Here is a 10,000-nt window from a genome sequence, read left to right on the forward strand (position 1 = left end):
ATCTTGGCTCGGATTCTTACTGTGGTCCTAGAAAGAGGAGAGCTAACGCTACGTAGCTCCTCTTTCTAGGCCGTGGTGACAAAAGACAAGCAAACATAGTAGCTCATTTATCTGTGAAACATAAGTTTAGTTAATTTCGTACAATTCCTACTTTCGTTTTCGTATTTACGGCGCTGATTTTTTCATTTTTCGTCACTTGCTGACTTCCAAACTATGGCATCGGTGGGTAAATTGATGCTGGAGGCATCATTGAAGAAGAGGCACCGAGATAATTTAAATGGTAAGTTATTGGCCATTCTTATTCTATCACTGTTAATTTATGAATTGAAATCGGGTAGACATCACACACACACACCGATTGATAATTGTCACTTGTCAGTCATTCGGAGGTGGAGTCAGATAATTCGGGAACTTCTGTAGACTGTAGATTCACACTAGACCTAGATAGTACTTGCTTTGTAAGATCTGTCGTTTACTACTACTACTACTACTACTACTACTACTACTACTACTACTACTACTACTACTACTACTACTAGACTACTACTACTACTACTACTACTACTACTACTACTACTACTACTACTACTACTACTACTACTACCACCACTACTACTACTACTACTACTACTACTACTACTACTAGATAGACGTCTACTTTTACTTTTAGCGCTATCCAACTCAACACTTCACGTGTTTATTTTATTCACTTCAGATCAGAGAGATTTGAGCTTTAAAAATCCTGAAAAAATGTCTTGCTGCCAATCCAAACAACCCATTTGATGTGATCTATGATGTTAATGGTAAGAATGTAATTTGATGAGGAAATGAATAAAATATTTAGGTACACATGGTTTGCTTATTTTTGCTTGAGTCATGGTGTGTAAACTAATACAGTCCACTCCGGATAATTGCAACTCGGTTAATGGCAACATTTTCTAAGAAATGGAAATAATTCTATTTAAAAGTCACTGGTTAATTGCAACAAACTTCGGTTTTAACAAAGTGGTAAATTCAAGAAATCAAACAATATATCATGATTAAATTTCATCATGGATGAAATCGTCACAGGTTGAAGAATCGAGAGTGAGCGGGATTTAATGCTACGGTAGTGTGTTACCACTCTATTAGAGTCGAAAGAGGGCGGGGATTTGCAGTATGGGTTTGTGACGTCATCGGTGGCCATTAAATTGAAGAGGGGTGGGGGCTGGTCATAACCTTGATAACGGGTTATAAATGACAGTGATAAAGAGAGACTGAGCGATTTCCTTTGTTTTAGGATTAACAACTGTGCATGTAACCAACGAGTTTGGTGAGAGCTTATTGTCTCTCATCACGGCTAATCTCTTGAACTCTGACAAATGTTGAGAAAAAAAGAGTGAAACTTCGTCCAATCTGAGTAAGATATCGGCTTGCTTCATAGCTGCTTTTGGTTGACAAATCTACACAGGGCTGCCATATGGTTTTTGTTTCAATGAAATTGCTTTGTATGTGGTGGACTAAGAACAACATTTACTGGTTTGAGTTTACAATAAATGTGTAAAATAGTGGACAGGAAACTGAACTTCGGTTAATTGCAACTTCGGTTAATCGCAACATTTTCGATGATCCCGAGGTGTTGCGATTATCCGAAATGGACTGTACCTGAATCTTGAACGAAAAACTATCATATGTATATTTTTATAGACCGATTGGTTTCTGGAATTATATTTCTATCCTCTCTTGCCAACTCTGACATTCTTGAAATTTAAAAGAAAATAGCCAGCCAAAAGGTTTCGGACTGAATTTTCTTTTTTTCCAAAGGACAATAGTCATAAAGTAGATATAATAAAATAAAAATCCTTTTACAGCACAAGATGGCATGATTTTTTGTTTAAGAGTTTAGAGAAAAACTTGCAGATGATAGTCTTCAGCTTTTCTTTGTTTGTTTTTATTTTATATAGACTCCAACTCAGAGCCTGAAAGTGATGCAGAACAAAGTTCCATATCGCATGATTCAGTTGTATGTAAATTGAAACAAAATCATAGCATTTGTATAGCGTTTATCCACAGTTCGCACCACGCTCAAAATGCTTCACATCACCATATTTTGTGGTGGACAAAACACAATTGCCACAAAAGATGAGACCTGCAGTCTGTTAGGCGCGATACAATATTTCAGGACAAGGACAACACTGTTTTACACCAGTGGGACCTCCTAGTCTTTTGTTGTTAAAAATTTTCTTTGCAGTGCACTTTGCCAACAATAACACTATTTAAAACCTTCCTCGTTATATTTTGAAGTGATATTCATTGATGAGCCATTCACATTTGAAGTCGTTTGTTTTTTATTTGACAAAATGTGAAAATGACGCGTTTCCAGGAAAAATTAAAATAGCTTCTGTTGGGATTATACTTTTGATCTCGCATTTTGTCCAAATTCTCTTGCATTGTAATGTTTATCAACTTTTAAAAAAACTATATTGCAGTTGCAAGGTTAGGAAGTTCATATTGTTGCGATGACAACAGTTTATATGTCCAAAATCGTAGTGAGATAAAAATTGTTTTGTAGTTGTTGGTTCTGGTGTAGGATTTAGAGAGTTGGTTAAAAACGGTTTACTGAAGCCCTGCTTGGTGTATCTATATTTATTCATGCACAGTTGAACATATTAAATACTTAGACAATATGTCTGCCTTTCTCAACTCTTTTATTATACTTGCATTATTAACCAGCTAATTGTTTAGTTGGATTATTAAACAATGGCTCTTCGTGTTTATTGTCAACATGAATGAATTTATTGATTTGTCATCTTTTCCACAAAATATACAAGATACCGATTTTGTAGCTGACTCCGAGTCTGATTCCTCTACGTACTCTGTGAGGTACCCAATGCTGGGTACATCATTGTCTTTGGAACCTAGTGCTCATTCCCCAACTCAGTCAGAGCCTCATTCACAACTATCACAGACTGAACATCGTTGCCAGTCTGGGACCCAGGTTCAACCCGAATGCTATACACATGCAAACCAACGTTTACGTGCAATGGTGAGTCATTTTTTGTCATTCTTCTCCTTTGATATTTGTGGGATCAATTTTAATTTACCCATTCCTTTTAAAATAAAACGTCCACCCCCTCCATTGTGCTGCACTTGTGTTATCTCATTTTTTTTCCTGTTTTGGCAATGCTGCGTCGCAAAATACGCGACCATTTACATCACAAGCACAAATCCAAATTTGATAGGGTGGACATCTTCGAATCTGAAACCCCAATGTGTGAGTGGTTTCAGTGAAACCAGCCATAATAATCTTCATGTTTTTTTATTGTTTTTTTTATGTGTGTGTGTGTGTGTGTGTGTAATAGACTTAAATTGCTTGTATTGTAAGTGTTAAAATGGTTTTTTGTTACAACCCATCTATAAATTAAAACTGTTTCTTTGTATGTATAAGATGCTTAAGGCTTTTTTTCACAGACCAACTGGAAACTTAACGAGTATCAGAATAGGTAACATTTTTATTAATCTTGCAACCTAAACAGTATATGATGATTGGGAGCATTTAAAGAAAAGCACATTTTCTTTTTGATTTGTCGGTACTAAAATTATACTTTGATAATGTCTACTGTGCTACAAACCCTTTTGACTCCAGGTTCAATTCTTTTTTTATTCTAAAATTCTTGGGGTTTTCTTTCAATGACAACTGAGATCATTAAAATTCAGCTCACAACATGATGTGTGTAGATTTGATGAAAACATATGTTCAAGTTGAGAAGCAGTGTTCACAAACTTACTAATCGTTTTTACTAGCATTTATTTTCCTAACTTATCTGTGTCAATTAACAAAGGCAAGACTCAAATATTTTCTATCTGAACAGTGTGTTTGTTATTTCCGGCATATACATGTCATATTTCATTCCCACAAAATATAAATCAGGATTAAGTGGTCTACACACTTCGTTCAGGCAGTTGGGTGGAAGTAAATAAGTCTTTAAGGAATTAATGAAGCGGGTGTTTGGAGGACGTTTGATTAATGTCGGCTGTTTGTTCTGCCAGCCTGTGATGTTTTCTCACTCCCTCAATGACAAAGAAAGTCATTATTATTACTATGACTATGAACTATAGTCTATTATTACTTTTGTTACTATATTAATTGTTACTTATTGCCGTTACTGTTATTATTAATATTATTATGATATTGCCTTCATTGCATTCTATTACTATTATTGATATAACTAATTTCTGATTGTTGTAAATAATTTATGTGAATGGAATTTTGTCGAATGGCCAAGGGCCTACAATAAACTTAAATGAAACTTAAATTAAATGTTAGTCTTTGGATAGGACTTGGGTCTATTCTTGATTACTTTTCCACCTGGGTCGAGTGAAGTATTTGGAGTAAATTTTGTTGCTCAACGTAAAAAACATGACGCTAACCATTCGGCTGATACTGATACCTCCAAGGGGTGGTTGGGGGAAAACGTAAAATTCTTTTGACATTCTGTCTGATTATTCGCTGAAACAACAAAGGACAATCTATTTATTCAGATGAGACTTCATTGTGTTACGATTTATGTTCATATTTTGATTATAATGAAGAGGAAACCCTGAACCCAGTGAAGTGGGTGGATTGATCTATTTATTTCTATTTCAAAACAAAAATATGGCGTCTTTTCGCTTGATTTATTATGTGGCAGAGGTCTCCATAAATCTAACATACCTCTTCCAAAGGAATAGATGATAGAAAAGTATATAACAAGAAGGAATGATAACAGTTACTTGTCCAGGCCTTAAACATTTGGAATGCTATTCCTTTCTATCGCTTTCATGTAGCTGATGTGCATACGATCTGTCTATTGATTTATTTTCAGAGTTCATAGCATGATGTGCTTTATTTTCTCCTTTTTTTCAGAGAAATACAAAAAGCCAAGGAGACCCTGTCCATACTGTGGACATTGCAAACAAAACTCTCAAGGCATTTGATGAGGAAACACAAGGATGAGACAGGAGTTGCAGAGGCCATGAAACAGCCTGTAAAGGAAAGGAAAAGAACAATGGAATTTCTAAAGAAACAGTGCATTTTTTATTCAAACACTAGAAACAATTCAATTGTTATGCGTGAGAGAGCACAAGGGTCACATGAAGTTGTTATGTATGCTGGCTGTAAGGGGTTTTACTCTGGACGTAGGGTTTATGAACACAAAAAGAAATGTAGTACTGAGCATGCTCTGTGAAACTGGGGTTGTAAAATTTTATCCTGTGGCTCCCAATGCAAGTAAAGAAATAAAGGAGAATATTCTTGACAAATTTCGGAATGATGAAGTGGGAAATTTGTGTCGATCAGACAAAGCTATAGTATTGTTAGGAACACAATTGTGGAGTAACAAAGAAGGAGAGAAAAGTTATAATGAGTGATTTACGCATCTTAGGAAATTTCACTTTAAAAACTAGGAAAAGAACAAATCAACCTTCTTTCTCTGGAGAGGACGTGGTGAAGCGTTGTAACTTTAATGAAATATCACAAACCATTTCTGAAATGACTTTGAAAGAGGATGGGACATTGAAAGCAGGCTTGAGGCTTTCAATTGGATTTATATTGAAAAAGTTAATTAATTTCTTAAAAGGGGAATACATAATGCAAAACAAAATGAGAGAATCTGCAGAGATAGATTTGTTCAAAGCTGTCCTGGATTATAATTGGGATAGTATTTTTTTTACAGCCAGAGTTCAATGTGAAGCAGAGAGAACAAATTTGAGAAAACCCAAAGAGATGCCATTGGAGAATGATATAAAAAAGCTGCAGCAATTTATTACTGAAGAGATGGTCCGTATTTGTGAGGATGATTATCATTTATTTGATTCACATATGTTTGTTAGGCTTCGCAATGTCATCGTAGCTAGGCTTACAATGTTTAATGCGAGGAGAGGCGGGGAACCCGCAAGGATGTTGTTAAAAGACTGGAATGATGCAGATTCAGATGTATGGGTTGATCCCCAGCTTGTAGAACATGTCACTGATCCTCTGGAAAAAGCGTTACTTGAGAAGTATAAGCTGGCCTATCAGTCTGGAAAGGGAAGCAAGATGTTGGTCCCTGTGTTGATACCCAATGACACAATTTAAGGAAACTTGTACAGGAGCGTAAAGCTGTTGATATTTCAGACAACCCATTTATTTTTCCAAATACAGGAATATCCAAAGATCATGTAAATGGTTACATTGCCATCAAATATGTCACTTCCTTAGTAAATGATTAAGAGAAACCCCAGTTGTTAATAATAAATTACTTGATGTCCCACACCACGAGAGAGATGTCTTCTATCGACATATGGGACACAATGAATCAATCAATCAAAACATTTATCAGTGTCCAATTGCAATACGAGAAATAACAGAAGTTGGTCATTTTTTGGGTCAAATTGATAACTCAGGATCAGTCACTGGGGAAGGAAATTGTAACATTGAAACAAATGACTCTGTAGTGAATAGAGACTCAAATGAAAATTTTGGAACATCCATAGTAACAGCTGCAAATCAAGAAGAAATATTTTATGGTGAAGCAGGAGTGCCAAATCAGCTTACGTGTTCTTCAAAACAAACTGAACCCCAGAGTAATTCAAGCAAAAATCGGAGATACATGTCATGGTCAGATGAGGATACAGATAGAGTCAAGTCATATTTTAAAAAACTTTGTCGAAGATGTTTCAGCACATGGTTCGAGGGGATCATTACCTGGGAAGTCTGAAATTATTCTGTTCTTAAAACACCACAGGATATTTTCACAAAAAGGAATCCCTGAAGGTACACTAATTAGTTTGGTGAAGACAAAAATTTTTAATGAAAGAAATAAATATAGAAGGGAAAGAGCGTTTCAATCGGTGTAATGACAATCATGAATTTGATTTGTATTACATTCATTGTACTGTATGGTGTTATTGACATATTTTGGGGGTTTAAAAAAAGTTTTATCTTTATTTAGTACAATCTGTTCATCATTACAATCTTCATTTTTATATTATATGAACATTAATTTGCTCAGTTTGAGAGACAAATGCTTTGTAGAACTATCTGAAAGAATCAGATATGGCAGAATAAAAAGTCTTTCTACTAACCCTAATTTAATTGGCCAATGTAGCTTTATGTTCAGCATTTTCTAGATACCTAATGTAAAATTCTATTCTTTTTATGATAATAATAAGAGTTGCAATGTTTAGAGGTTACTGTCAAGAAATGACATCTCTGTGCATTTAATCTCTTTCTTTCTTTATCCCCTCATCCTCAATCAGAATAATAATAATTAATATTGAAAAAAATGCAGCAACGACAGCTTAGAACAGCATAAAGTGCTTAAGAATTATTTTTTTGCATTAAACTTTATTTAAACGATTTTCAACACTTTTGCTTCACAGTTTATGCTTTTTAACAAATGCAATTAAGCAACTTACCAGCAACAACATATTGGTTTGTTATCATTTGAGGGTTTTATCAGTAAAACTGTTTCTATCCTTTTTTGTTGCACTGTACACATAACAAAATTCATCAAAGTTTATTTTGCTTTTATTTGGTGACCAAAGACTTATATGTGATACAGTGGATGAATGTTTGTGATGGCTTTTGGAACTGAAATAAACCTGCAATATGATTTGTAAACTTGTATCGTTGTGTATCATTTTTCGGTCAAATGTAAATGTAATTTTACACGAGCTTTGATGTATCACAAAACCCACAATGAGCTCGACGTGCAGCTGGTAATACATTTTTTTGGACACGAACAACGTTATTACAATTCAGTAACTTACTCCAATTAACACAAGTGAGACTTTCACAATGACTCTACATCGCCACAAATAGGGATTCGAACCCTGGCAACAAAGGCGTCAGACGAACTGTCTACCCCAAGACCACGAAACCAAAGCAAGCATTGTGCAAGTTAAAGTGAATTATATGTTGATTGAAGCGGTTCATTGTATCCATCAGATCTGCTGTCCTATCGATCCAACTCCATTAACTGGGTGGGGTTCCCGACCTCCCATAGTGGGCAGGGACGTACTCGTTGCGTCTTCTACTTATATCCCCCTATGTCTGTTTTCCAACTTGTTTTCTGTCTTTGTCTTGGAATGGGATTACTTGGTTTTGTCCAGGCCCTGGCTGGGAGGGAAACAGTCAAATTTATAGTTTTGGGAGATGATATTTTTTTCCTTGTAAATCATCTGTCTGTTATGCTCTTTATTGTTTTGTTTACATATTATTTATGCTTTGTAAACATTTGAGTGTATCCCTCTTTGTTGGGACCTGTGCTTGTGTCTGAATGAGACTTCTAGGTGATATCAAACTAAGTACTTTGATAGTGTGCTCTTGGAATCTACTGTTTCCTATTTGAAACAAATCCCCTTTGCCTTACTTTTTCTTGGGTGCTGTAATTGTAGTTCCAGAACTTTTTACTATCCCATTTTCTTCCTTTTTACTGGCGCTGATATGACCTTAATGTGTTGCAAGCACCGTAAAAACCCTTAAAAACAAAACAAACCAAGTCCATTCAGTGGTATACAACAACAACAAATCAACTCCTCTGCCTGGTCCCTTCTATCTCTGTTCTTAACCTGGGTCGTCAGGCTCCTAAAGGGGTCGGGGACTGCAAAAATAATGGCGCACGGAGCAACTGGGAATATTTTTTGCCGTGTTTGAGCCCAGGTTATTTCCCTGAGCGCCCCCTTCAGAGGGATGACTTAGTAAATGCATTGCTCGGCCACTTCACTCTACGCACACTCGGATAAGTTTCGACACTATGGCCATGAAGCTCTTAAGGACTTACTTTGTTTTAGTAAATTTGGTGGTAGCTCACTTGAAAATGCACTCTTACTCTTAGGTATACACATATATATAAACATATACCGGGCTCCCTAAAAGGGGTTTTTAATGTGGTCTCTCTAAAAGCATGTTTTTACCAAATGTCTCCTTAAAGCAGCAGAAACACTTCGTAAAATAGTAGGGGGACCGAGTCATTTTCTATATACCATTGTTATCATCAGAATTATGTTCATAAATCATTGTAGGGCATCAAACTATAATCATTTGAACAAAGATTGAACAGTTTAATCAATTTGAACAAGACATATGCTTGGTCCCCCAATTGGTGCATTTCACAGTGGTCACCTAAACAGTGGATTGATACTTATATATATCTATCTATCTATTTATATTTATCTACCTATTTATGAATCCATTTTTCTATATCACCCAACTAGTTCTTTAAAACCAGTAACTAAGTGCTGAGTGACGTCATCATCGTCCATGGTATAATAATCACGTGACTATCTTCTTTCTTTCCAAACAGTTCTTGCCACGTGGAGCTCGTGGACTGAGTGGTCCAGGTGTCCACAGACCGGTAAATATGACAGTCAAGTCAAGAAGTTCCGTCACAGAACATGTGACGCACAGGAGACGGGGAAGCCACTCTGTCCTGGACAATGCCTTGGGAAATGTACGGAGACCAAGGACTGTTGTGGTAAGATGGTCCCTATTTATATTATGTCAATTATCATGTGACCCAAATGGTTATAACCGATGTTGTAAGATGGACCCTATTTATATCATCAACTACCATGTGACCCAAATGCTTATAACGGATGATAAGAGATAGGAACATTCCGGTTTTTTTTCCAATTTAAGATGTAGTATTCATTCTCCACCATAACAATTATACACGGGTATTTTTTCTGGGTCGCGTCTTACCCAGATATCTATAACTTTGTGTAGCGCCAATTTTAATAATTACATTCTGTTGCTTTAAACCGAAAAAAATACAAATGTGGAAGAATATCGTTGTCGTTATCAGGGTGGGTTTCAGACTAGATCGCATACTAGCTTGGCTGCATTTGTCACGATTAAAATATATAATCTTCTACAAATGATCTCATATGTCATATCTGTCATATGCATTTGCCTAGGAGAACTAAGCATTTCAGTAAAAATTAACACGCGTTACAGAAAAAAAATATAAAAGACAATTTATTACATTTAAGGAGGCTA

At 35.8% G+C, this 10,000-nt stretch overlaps 1 protein-coding gene across 1 annotated transcript in view; it reads left to right on the top strand.

Moving 5' to 3' along the window:
• Positions 1-10,000, top strand: part of LOC144959681 (coadhesin-like) — a 48,585-nt gene that overhangs the window by 3,259 nt on the left and 35,326 nt on the right. The window contains exon 3 of the mRNA XM_078892360.1: positions 9,306-9,476. The gene's annotated coding sequence lies outside the window, so the exon portion shown is untranslated. The remainder of the gene's footprint in view (positions 1-9,305; positions 9,477-10,000) is intronic.

This window comes from Berghia stephanieae, chromosome 14 (assembly GCF_034508935.2).
Source record: "Berghia stephanieae isolate SIO BIC M18660-M18661 chromosome 14, UCSD_Bste_1.3, whole genome shotgun sequence".
Lineage (NCBI taxonomy): Eukaryota > Metazoa > Mollusca > Gastropoda > Nudibranchia > Aeolidiidae > Berghia > Berghia stephanieae.